Consider the following 12,224-nt stretch of genomic DNA (forward strand, 5'->3'; position numbering starts at 1 on the left):
GCTAGGGTAGGCCCCCACATTGTTAATGATTTCTATTCTTCTTAGCATTTGTGAGATATTTTGCATATATCTTGACCTTCACTTTGCCTCCCAGTGGAGAATGCTATGCCCATTTTATAGATGAGAAAAAAAAAAGGTACAAAGAGATTGTTACCTAATTTGCTGAAAGTCACATTGCTCTTAAAAGAGGGGAAAAAGGGAGGTCAGTATTAGATCCAATGCTAATCCTGACCCCCAAATCCATGCCTTTAATCATGCTGTTTGCCTTAGGAAGATATTAATCACCTCAAAAATGACATCTTTTTTGAAAAGAAAGGAATTATAGTGGAAAACAGAAATGGAGTAAAGAGAAACATTTTAAGACATAAGCTTAAATGTTGAAGGAATAGCTGTGGAATTGTTGTCTTGGTTTCCTTGGGATTAAGGGCCCTCCTGCTTAGTAAGCCAGGTGCAGAGCCAGGAGCAAGGGATCATTGCACTGGGGTCTCTGAGGAGGTAGCTCCTGCCCACCAGAGGAGGCCTGGTATGTGCTTCGGCTGCTCAACTCAAGGCTACCACTCAGAGGCCCTTTGCTGATGAGTGGGGGGAGCAGGGGGGAGTACCCTGTGCAGAAATGAGGGGACGCTTGTGGAACCATGGGCAGCAGTAAGAGGTGCTGGACAGGAGGTGGTGGCCACCATGGCAGTGGTCACCAGGGACACCCAGATCCTCTGCATTCTTCAGTGAGAATCCCCAATGACAAGTGAACTATACTTCTTTGTTCTTGAGCCACAGTTGGAAAAGCAAGCTGCCTACCAGGTAAGGAGAAGTGGTATTGGTGGTGGTGTGTTCACCGACTGACTTTGATCCCTGTTCTGCCAAAGACACTTTATGCCCAACAGGATGAATTGACTTTCTATCCCCGACAAATGGCAGTCCTCCATCATTACTGCCCAACTAATGTCACTAATCCTCATTCCACAGCAGTCAGCAATACACTTAAAACTTGTCTCTTGCATCTTGCTTCTGCTGGTGGAGACTTTTCCACTGTGTTACTCTCACAAATACAGAAGTGTTCAGACACCATTAATCCAAGGGTTATTTACAGACATGGATCACTATGTACGTGACTTTGAGTCATCCCTGAATCCTCATGTGATTCATCGCTATAAATGGAAGATGACCAACTCTCCGCTTCACCCTCCTTCCCCTTTCAATGTCCTATATTTTTCACAGTTAAGAGTTTTATATCTTTTTAGTTTGCTACCAATGACCTTCCCAACGCCTGGCGCACAGGTAGCATTGTGGTTGAGAAGGCCACCTCTGAAGACAGACTGTGTGGGTGCATGATGTGTCCCCAGCATTTCTCCTCTCTGTGCAGATAATAAGACCCTTCCTCTCATCTGTGCTGTGGCACTGTGAGGACTAAGTGGGTCCACACAGAGAACACACTTAGAAAACTGTTTTGTGTCCCATATATGTAGCTGAACAGAGGGCCCAGCTAGCAGGCCTGGCCTTACAAGCCCAACTTCAACTGGTGCTGGCACAAGTTACAAATTCAGATGCCCCAGACTTGGGGACCACAGGCCAAAGGTCTGCAATAAACAGGAAGCAACACAGTAGGTCACCCCAGGATGGGGTCACAGGAATCCACCTTTCCCCCTGGAATCACTGCCACCTGAGTGTCTGACTTGGGGCAAATCAGTCTCTCGGACCTCAATTCCTAAATTTATTTTATTCCTGAGGTGGTGTTAAGATCAAATTATTTATGTGAACAGACTTTGAAAATGTTAGATCTCTACCCAAATGTAACATCAGTTACAATGATTATTATCATCATTCTTTTCATCTTGAGAAACATATGTCATAAACAGTTCTTTTTAGAAATGAGACATTTTTCCAGATGGCAGTATCTAGCCCTGAGCACCAGCTCAGAGGAAATATTTTGAGTGAGGAGGGGCCAGGTTCCTGAAAGCAAATACATTTTAAAATTAACGGGAGGAATAATGTGGGTACACCACTGTGTAAAACAATGGTGAAAGAAATTGGACCATGGGTGACCCAAGTGTATTTGGGATAGATAAGACTTCCTTAACAGGATCACTGTAGAAGTTTGGTAGAGTTTAACTTCTTAGGAGCTGTAGAAGCTTAGATAAGGAACATGATGTGGGTGAGGTTTTCCAGAAGTATAAACTGAGACCGATGTTGGCGTGTAAGATTTCTAACTTACTCATTGGAGACCAAGGCCCGGGGAAGAGGGCAGCCCAGGATTGGTAGAGGAAAAGGACCACTGTGGTGAGCCACCTGGACTCAGTGTGGCCTGCCCGGCATCCTGGGTTGTTTCTGCCTCGTGCAGTCTCTTGGCGTGGCTGCCCAGGCAAAGGGCTGGACATCATCCACACACTACAGAAAGTCCTTCTTTGAAATGGGATCTGGTGGCACCTCTACATCCCCTACAGGGCACCTTGGCAAGGGGCATTTAAAGAACCAGAGAACCCAGAAGAATGGTGATCAGGGAAGGGTTAGAAGGTGGGGAGCACAATAGGTATTTCTAGCTGAGAGGAAACAACAAAAATGATCATATATGATTAGTGATGGATCTAGTGCAGAAGGAAATTACTCCACTCAATGAAATAATACACATTGCAAAAGGAAAATAGTCAGATTCAGCTGCCTTATTAATGAACCACCTGACATTCTTACCTACAACACAATGCTGTATAGTAGTGCAAAGACCTGCAAGAGGAAAACAAAGTTTTAATATTTTTTACCAACCACATGATGATGTAAATTTCTTTTGTTATAAGATTCACAAGATAATAAAGTTTTTAGTTTGTTAGAAAATTAAGATATATTTCAATATAAATGATCCCTTTAAAAATAGAAACATCATAAGCATGATCAAATGGTCAGACCAAAACTTAAAAATTAGGGAATAAACTTCAAAAGTTAGTTTCATATTTCACAAGCCTTAGCAGAGATGAACAATTCAGCATGTCTTTTAAGAAATGTAGTTGTTTATATAAAAATTCACCCAAAATACAAATAATCCACAATGTCACAGATAAATTACTCCAGCACAAACTATTAATACCAGTTTTTAAAGTGAATCTTGGCATCTTATAGGATTGTGCATTTTAGCTATCCAGGAACTTGATATCCATTGTGAACAACTGGGCTTTGCAAACTTGGTTGAGCTCTGGGCATGTAGAATTACTTTTACTATCAAGTAGACTTTTTAGATTCTGTTTCTATGCCTGTTTTTAAAGGCTATTGTATTTGCTCTGAGATCATTTCAAAGGTGGATTTCAAATAACTTCCAGGATAAACTACCATTGACTAGGATAGGTAATCCTCACCTAGGAATAGCAGGTGGGTTCAGTTGACCCACAGAGTCCAGTTAGAGCTAGACCTAGGCAGCAGGGTGCAGAAGGCCCCCCGATGCTCCCTGCCAAGCTGTAGTCCATTGCTCACTTTGCTTCTTGCTGGTCCCTGACACCGACACTGTCAGAAGGGGGCAAGGCAGAACAGAAAGCAAAGATGTTGAGATCCAGCCTGCACTTGCCTCTGGGATGGATCATGAGCCGTGTGGACTTGAGCTGGTCATTTACCACAGCTCCCTCTCTGTCAAGTAAAGCTGATACTACCCACTTCACAGGAAGGCCAGGGGTGCGGTGAGAGCTAAAATCCACCCTAACCTTCAGAACCTGCCAGGGTTCTTCATATGTTAATATCAGTTAACGCTTCCTGCCCAGGTCCTCTGCTGTGCCAACATGTTACACACATGGTGCTGCCTCCCTCCAGTTGGGTCCTGCAAAGACACACATGGTGATGGCCAGCCTGACCAGTGTGGTGTTGGAGGTCTCTGATGTTTCATCACGGAAAGCAACCAGCATGCCTCTGAGCTGCGCCTAGCGCAACTGGCTGATGGTTTTCCTGCCAGTGCTGAACTACTGAGTCATAGCTTTCCAAGAAAACATGTCTTCACATCATTAAGATGATATCTGCTGTAGTGTTGTAGGGACACCCAAGGCAAGGCACCGAAGACAGCAGGAAACAGTTTTATTTGGCTGCAGCCAGGCTCAGAGGGCACAGCTTCTGCTGTAATCAATCAATCCTCTGAACCCTGAGTTCAGGGAGTTTCAGAGTTTTATACCCAGCATGTAAGGGGAGGGGCTCAGAAGTTCCCAATTTGCAGAAGTTCACATGAAATCAGCTTTTTCTTTCACTGTTTTGGGCAAGTTGACTCTTCAAGGACAACACCTTAGAAGGGAGAGCTTCTTCTCCCCTTTCTTTCCTCCCCCTGCCAGCTGTTACCATGGAGCCCAGTTGGTAAAACTTATCTTAAAAATGTAGACGTCTCTGTGAAGCCCAGCTCAAGGCCAGAGGCCTTGTTTGCACATTTCTACAAACTACTGTACTGGATATGTTTGTGAAAAACTAGTAAGGGGGTGTCCAGCACCTGGAGTGCTGGTATCTTCCTGGCCAGTGGCCAAGTAAACAGGTCAACATAAAAATAGGAAGTTTATGTACCATGAACTCTTTTGCTAATAGTCTTAAAATCAGCCATGGTGAAGATTTATGGAAAAGCCCAGTTAAGACTTTTCTATGGAGAAAGGGGGTGCCACCTCAGTAGGTCCATTATAGGTAACTATTATTAAGAATTTATTTTGGTGGAACCCTAGGAGTGAGGTGGTTCCATGACACACATTGGTTTTCACGTGGCTGTCATGTTCAGCTCTAATCTGGCTTTCTGGAATGATATTTTTGGCTATTGCAACTCCAAGTCCATATGGAGAGAGATTTTAACTCAGGAAATTAAAAAAAAAAAAAAAGAAAAGAAATTTTAGTCTTTGAACCTTTTCTTTTCTCTACTCCTTACTAAATTATATATAGGGGAAAATAACTTTCTATTTATCTTGAAAACCTGGCTAAGTCAAGATAGAGTTATTTTACATAAATATATCGGAAGGCTTCCCTTGAAGAGCCCTGTCCTCCCTGGTCCGATTGTTGTCTGCACCACCCCACACCGACTTACAGAGAGGTGGCAGACTGCAGTCTTCTCTCCTCCCCCAGTCTCTCACCATGTCTGATTCTCTTATTTGCCAGTTTCCATCCGTATTTGCTTAGAGCATGGGGGATTTGCCCTGGAATCACTCAGTGGTGTTCTGGGGACACCAACCAAATCAGCCTTTGGTGAGGTGAGCACTTACCAGAGACCAGACTGCAGTCAGGAGCAGAGCGCAGGGTGGGCTTCACCACCGGGGGCTCGAGCAGTCTCCTTCCCCACCGTCTCTGAACTTAAAGTGGTGGTGAAAATTGAAGGTCACCCTTGAACAGTCAAAACGAGTTCAGATTTTGTCTCTGACTTGTTAACTGAAGGAATACTTTGAAGTTAAGCATTTACTGGTCTTGGCTTATCTTATTCTGTTCTCCAAACTCGCATCAACCCAGGTTCTAGGAAGCATAACTAAAGAGGATGTAATCTTATTACTCTGACTGGTGTGCCGTCCTCTGAATCCCAGACATGGTCTGTCTGATGAAACTCTTTGTAAACAAGCTTTTTTTTAGCTAGTTGAATCGAATATTTTTCCCTAGGAGAACAGAAATGTTTTAAGGCCAGTTCTATACTTTTTATGAATATAGTTGTGACAGTGAAAAATGCAGTGGACATTCTGTGCAACCCTGTCTTTTGTATTTCTTCCTTCCCTCTCTCCCCTCCCCCTCCATCTCTCTCTCTTCCTTCCTTCATTCCTTTCATCGTTGTTATTTGACACAGAATGAGGCAGGAATCTGCAGGTAGGACATCTTTAAGTGGCGGTAGGCTAGTGGTTTTCCACTAGGGGTAGTTCCTCCCTACACTGGGACATTTGTCAATATCCAGAGACATTTTTGGTGGCCAGCACTGGTGAGGGAGGGAGTTTGCTGATCTTCCAGCTATGCCCAGGAGAGCTCCCGCCCTCCCACGCTTATCACCTGGTCCCACATTTCAGCAGTGAGCACCAAGGTTCCTAAAGCCATGTTCTCTGCTCTATCCCCAGGTTCAGGGCACAGTGATCCTAGGTGGATGGGGAAGTGTGGCTGACCAGACCCTGACCGTCTAAGACAGGACACTCATTTCCTATGCAGCTGTACTGTCAACCGTGCGCATTCCACCTCTCCTATTCCCCTGCTGCATCGCTTCATAGTCTGAGTGCAAGTGAACTTAGTTAAGAGCTTCACACGGCTTGTGACTGCCTTGCCCTTCACACTGAGCCCTGGGCTAGCTCTTGCCACTGGGTTTTGATAAACTAAGGAAGAAAACCTGGCTGAGGCAGCATCAGGGTCAGGCGGGAGGCGGCCAGGGGGCATGCACTGTGGAGGTGAGGCTGAGCAGAGATAAACCATTCTGAAAGTCATTTTCCAGGACCAACAAAATGGAATTCGGTTCTATACTTTAAATAAATTCTGCAAACTCCCATCAGGCTTCAAAGGTGTTGCCCTTTGAGTTTATAGGTACTCACTGGATCTCTGCTCTTCGGTAGACATGAATTCCTAACTCAACAAGGAACGGAAAGGAGCTTGCTGTTGTCTAATAAAACACTCTTAAAAGTCATCTAGCTTCACTCTGGAAAAATGCCCCACTGTTATGTGTCAGTGAGATTCCAGAAATATTGTGGTATTTTAAATTCTATTTGGTAATTTGGGGCAGAGTGAGTCATTTCTACAGAAAGCCATGAGAATGGAGTAGGAAAAAACTAAGCAAAAAAAAGGGCCTCATTAAAGAGCCTCCTGTAGTTCACATCCCTTCTTAGTGCAGGGTCCCAGGCCACGGGTGACGTGGAACGCAGAGCGTCAGTGACATCGCAGCATTCTGGCTCAAAGCTGGTCCTCACCAGGATTATAATGAGGGTCCAGTCTTCAGTGGAACTGACGAACAAGTCCCTGGGCAGGGAGACCGCACACAGTCATGGGAGCCACCTGCCTCCAAGAGCTCAGCCCCCGTAGATCGGAGGAGCCCCGTTGTTGCCACCAGTGGCTGCGGAGATTCCCATACCACTCGCGGCTGCTGGAAGCTTCGCGGATTGTGAGCAGAACGTGTGCTGCGTGTGTGCTCTGCCAACCACGTTGCCTCCACAGTGCACAGAGAACCCCGTGGGGCTGGCCCTGCTGTCCTCAGTCCTCACACAAGTCACCGAGGCTTAATGGGAGGAGGCTGGAAACTAATCCAGTGTCCACACTAATACGCTACCCTGGGTCCTGCTGCCCAGGACTTCACAGTGCCTTGTTACTACTGAGCGGTCTAGGTGAGACCCTACGCAGGCACAAGAGGCTCAGGTGCAGTGAAATTGCCATCTTGTTACGTAGTCCTAATGATGTTCCAGTAATGCTCTGATGTATGAAATCCACATGCACACATGTGGAGTTTTATTTTAGTTTTAAATAGCACAAATTTATTCTTCGTTCCACAAGCGAGAATTTGGAAATCGAGATGTTGACAGGGTCACCCCTGTTCCAGGGCTTCTAGAGGGCCCTGACATTCCTTGACTTGTGTCTGATCACTCCCAGTTTTTACCTCCATTATTATCTGGCCTTCCCCTCTGTGTTTTCTTCTCTTTTTATAAAGAAAGTTGTCAATGGACGTAGGCTCAATTCTAGTTCAAGATGAACTCCTTTAAAGTTCCTGAACTACATCTGCAAACGTTTCCAATTAAGTTCACATTCACATTTTCTATATGGGTATTGACAGGGCAGAGAGCTACATTCAATCCAATAAAGTAGCTAAGTGTACATAAGAAGTAATCCCAAGGTAAACAATACCTTTACCTTTACCTAGTATACTATGTACTTAACAGCATCATTCATGATAGCTAGAAAGTACAAACAACCCAAAGAGTCATCCACTGAATATCAGATAAACAACACTTTGCATATCCATATTACGAAGTGTTATTCAGCTAATAAAAAAGAATTAACTAGTAATATATGCTTACTATGGAAGAGGAATCAGGAGCCTCTCTTCATTCTGTTACTAATATCACAGCTACTATCCCAACATAGTTTTTCTTCTTTTCCATACTTTTATTGCTGTATCACATCTGTACCTAATGATGGGATTTGTGTGACATACTGTCCATGCACACAATATAATAACACACTTGGGCCGTAGCATTCCTCAGTACTTCCTCTCCCTCCCCTGCTCCCTCCACTCTACTCTGTCTCCCTTTGATTTTCATGAGACACCGCCCCACACACCATCACCTTCCTTTTCCTTTTCCTTTTCCTCTGTAGCTCCCACGTAGGACAGACAACATACAATCTTTGACCTTCTGAATTTGATTAATTTAGCTTAATGTTCTTGAGTTCCATCCATTTCCCTGCATATGACACAATTTCATTTTTCTTTATGGATGAATAACACTCCATTGTGTGTATACCTCACATTTTCTTTATCCATTCATCCACTGATGGACACCTGGGCTGGTGCCATAGTTTGGCTATTGTGAATTGTGCTGCTATAAACATGGGTGTTCATGTATTGTTGTAGGGACAAACGAGGCAAGGCACTGAAGACAGCAGGAAACAATTTTATTTGGCTGCAGCCAGCTTCAGAGGACACCGCTTTGCTGTAATCAATCAATCACCTGAAATCCGAGTTCAGGGAGTTTCAGAATTTTATACCCAGCATGTACGGGGAGGGGCTCAGCAGTTCCCAGTCTGCAGAAGTTCACATAAAAGCAGGTTTTTCTTCACTGTTCTTGGCAAGTTAACCCTTCCAGGACAACACCTGAGAAGGGGAGATCTTCTTCTCCTCTTTCTTTCCTCCCCTGCCAGCTGTTACCATGGAGCCCAATTGGTAACTTCTCTTCTCTTAGGAATTTAGACATTGCTGTGAAGCCCAGCTCAAGGTCAGAGGCCTTGTTTGCACATTTCTACAAACGACTATACTGGATACATGTTTGTGAGAAGCAAGTAAGGGGGTATCTAGCACCCTGATTTCTTTTTCTTCCCAGCCAGTGGCCAAGTAAAACAGGGCAACTCGAAAATAGGAAGTTTATCTACCATAAACTCTTTTGCAGAGACTGTTTTGCTGACAGTCCTAACATCAGCCATGGTGAAGATTTCTGGAGAAGCCCAGTTAAGATATTTGTGTGTGTGTGTGTGTGTGTGTGTGTAGAAAGGGGATGTCACTACAGTATCAGTGTAATAAGATGACTTTAAATCTTCAGGGTAAATACTGAGAAATGGCATAGCTGGGTCACATGGTGGTTCCATGCCTAGTCTTTTGAGGAAACTTCATATCTGATTTCCACAGGGGTTGTACCAATTTACAATCCCACTGACAGTGTAAAAGTGTTCCTGTTCCTCCACCTCCTCTCCAGCATTCATTATTGTTTCTTCTTGATGTCTGCCATTCTGACTGGGGTGAGATGATGTCTTTAGCTTTTATTTTCTTTTCCTTATTGCTAATCCTGTTGAACATTTTCTCATCCATGTTGGCCATTTGTATTTCTTCTTTTGAAAGTGTCTGTTTATTTCATTTGCTTATTTATTAATTGGGTTATTTGGGGATTTGGACTTATCTGAATTCTTCATGTAGTCTAGATATTAATCCTTTGTCACAAAAGCACGTGAATATTTCTCCCACTGTCTAGGTTCTGTCTTTACATTCTTGATTGTTTCCTTTGCTGTGCAGAAGCTTTTTAATTTGTTTTCATCTCATTTATTAACTCTTGGCATTTTTTTCTGGACTTTAATGGTCCTACTGAGATTACTGTGGCCTGTGCCTATATGCTGCAGTGTGGACCCTGGGTTTTCTTCCAGGAGTTGCATAGTTTCTGGTCTAATTTCTAGGTCTTTGATGCAGGGTGAAAGTCTTAGGCTAGTTTTATTCTTCCTCATAGGGATAACCACTGTTCCCAATACTATTGGTTTATAAAGGCTGTCTTTTCTCCAGTGTGTGTCTTTGGCACCTTGCCAAGGAGCAAATGACTACAGACGTGTGTCTCTGTCTCTGTCTTCCATTCTGTATCACTGGTCTGTGTGTCTGTTTATGCCAGTGCCCTGCAGAACACGTGTGGGATGTCATGCACTGGCGTCCCATCCTGCCTGCTCTCCTTTGACCTGAACATTGGATTTTGTGCTTTTCTTAAGTGGCACCTCTCCATGGCAGTCCCCACAGGGCTGGCCCTAACAGGTAGGCAGAAACCTGTCTGGGCTACTGGTTGTTGGGCCAGTTGATGGCTGTCTTCTGTCCTGATTCTGAGGCCGATTTCTAGATAAACTGGCTGTATTGATTCTTCTGTGAATTACTTATCTTGACTCCCCCACCCAACTGTTGGCTATTATTCGGTTTTTAAAAAACACTGGAAGATTTCTTTGTGTCAGGAATGCTCTCATTTTTCCATCCATTCAGTAATAAGTGTAAGTATCTCTCCATTTATTGTCCCTCTTTTACTCTGAGTGTTTTTCATACCAAGTGTTAGATTTCTATGTCGTCAGTGGTCAGTGGTTTTGAATTTCCTGCTTCGATGGGAATTTCTTTACCAATACTAGGTCATCAACTCACTGACACGTGTGGTATTCTCACAGTGTAACAGTCCGTTGTTCCAACCTGGGTCCTTTGAGCTAAGGACCGGTGTTGAGCCTGCTGAAAAGATCTACTTTATCATCGTCATCATCATCATCACTGTATGAATTGTTCTAACACTGTTTATCAAGCCACTTAACATCTCATTAATTTGAAATGCTGTCTCATTGATCTAAAGTCACACATGATTTTGTGTCTGAAATCTGTCTCTTCTAGGGACCGCCGCAAGATGGCACATTCATTCCATTACCTACTATCGATTTAAATAAATTGGGAAATTTGGTTGGAAAAGTTCTCTTGGTCGCCATCATTTTCATAACCTTTTTGGATATTGCACTCTCAATGTTCTTTCAAGACAAATTAAACGAGCACGTTCATGTTCTGAAGATCAGCACCACAGAGGACCCCCTTGAATGCTCTGGCCCACCTCCTGGTGGCTCGTGCCACCATTATGCAGGTTGAATTGAACCCTGTTTTCAATCTAACATCATTTTTAACTTACAAAGATCAAACTCCAACATTTTTGTGAACTGAAGGATGCTGTTTCGATGGTTTTCGAGATCTTGCAATTACAGATTTGGGTGGGTGGAAGCTATTTGAGAGGCATCACAATTTGTCTTTCTCCTGCCCACAGAGATACAACCCAGCTGAACCAGGGAGCGAGGAGGAGCCAGCTTTTCAATACCTTTAGGTATTGAGCACAGCAGTATCACATCACAAGCTCTGCTCTGGGCTGACCTTGAGTGCCCTCCAAACCAAGTGACAGTGTTTCCACTTTGAGACACCCTCTTGAGCAACCTGCTGGGGACTTTCTTTCAAAGACTAATTTCCTGAATCTCTGGCTAAAGAGGGAAGGTTAATAGTACAGGGAGCTTGTTTACAGGCCATTAGAAACAATTAGCACGTTGCTGAGATTAAAAGCAGTGCTCAGGAAAGTTGGAGGGCCTAGAGAGGAGCCCGGACTGCAGAAACATCTATTTTTAGCACCTAATTAAATCAGACTAGGAGATCCCCATCCTCTCTGCTGGACTGTTTCATATTTTAATTATGGGGAAATTCTTAATTTCCTCTGGTAACTTAAAGTTATAGTAATTTAAAACTCTATACATGGATTCATAGGAACAAATTTGTAGATGACAGCATAACCTTCCTTAGATCTGTTGTTTCAACCCCTGTATCTTTCCTTTTAAACATTGTTTTTCTTAATACTCCAATTTCTCCACGATTTCCCTTCCCTCCTTAAAAACATTTCTTTTGTTCCAATTTCGCTGTGTCCTGGACATCCTAGGCCAGTCCAGCCACATGGTTCAGAGGGCACAGCTTCTGCTGTAATCAATCAATCTCCTGAACCCCGAGTTCAGGGAGTTTCAGAGTTTTATACCCAGTGTGTAAGGGGAGGGGCTCGGAAGTTCACAGTCTGCAGAAGTTCACATAAAAGCAGGTTTTTCTTTCACTGTTCTTGGCAAGTTAACCCTTCAAGGACAACACCTGAGAAGGGGAGAGCTTCTTCTCCCCTCTCTTTCCTCCCCTGCCAGCTGTTACCATGGAGTCCAGTTGGTAAAAGTTATCTTAAAAATGTAGATGACTCTGTGAAGCCCAGCTCAAGGCCAGAGGCCTTGTTTGCACATTTCTACAAACTACTGTACTGGATACATGTTTGTGAGAAACTAGTACG

The 12,224-nt window shown here is 43.8% G+C and overlaps 1 protein-coding gene across 1 annotated transcript in view; it reads left to right on the forward strand.

Moving 5' to 3' along the window:
• The window catches only part of Prkn (parkin RBR E3 ubiquitin protein ligase), a 1,241,962-nt gene that overhangs the window by 683,128 nt on the left and 546,610 nt on the right, over positions 1 to 12,224 (forward strand). The window lies entirely within an intron of this gene.

The sequence above is a fragment of the Urocitellus parryii genome, chromosome 8 (assembly GCF_045843805.1).
Source record: "Urocitellus parryii isolate mUroPar1 chromosome 8, mUroPar1.hap1, whole genome shotgun sequence".
NCBI lineage: Eukaryota > Metazoa > Chordata > Mammalia > Rodentia > Sciuridae > Urocitellus > Urocitellus parryii.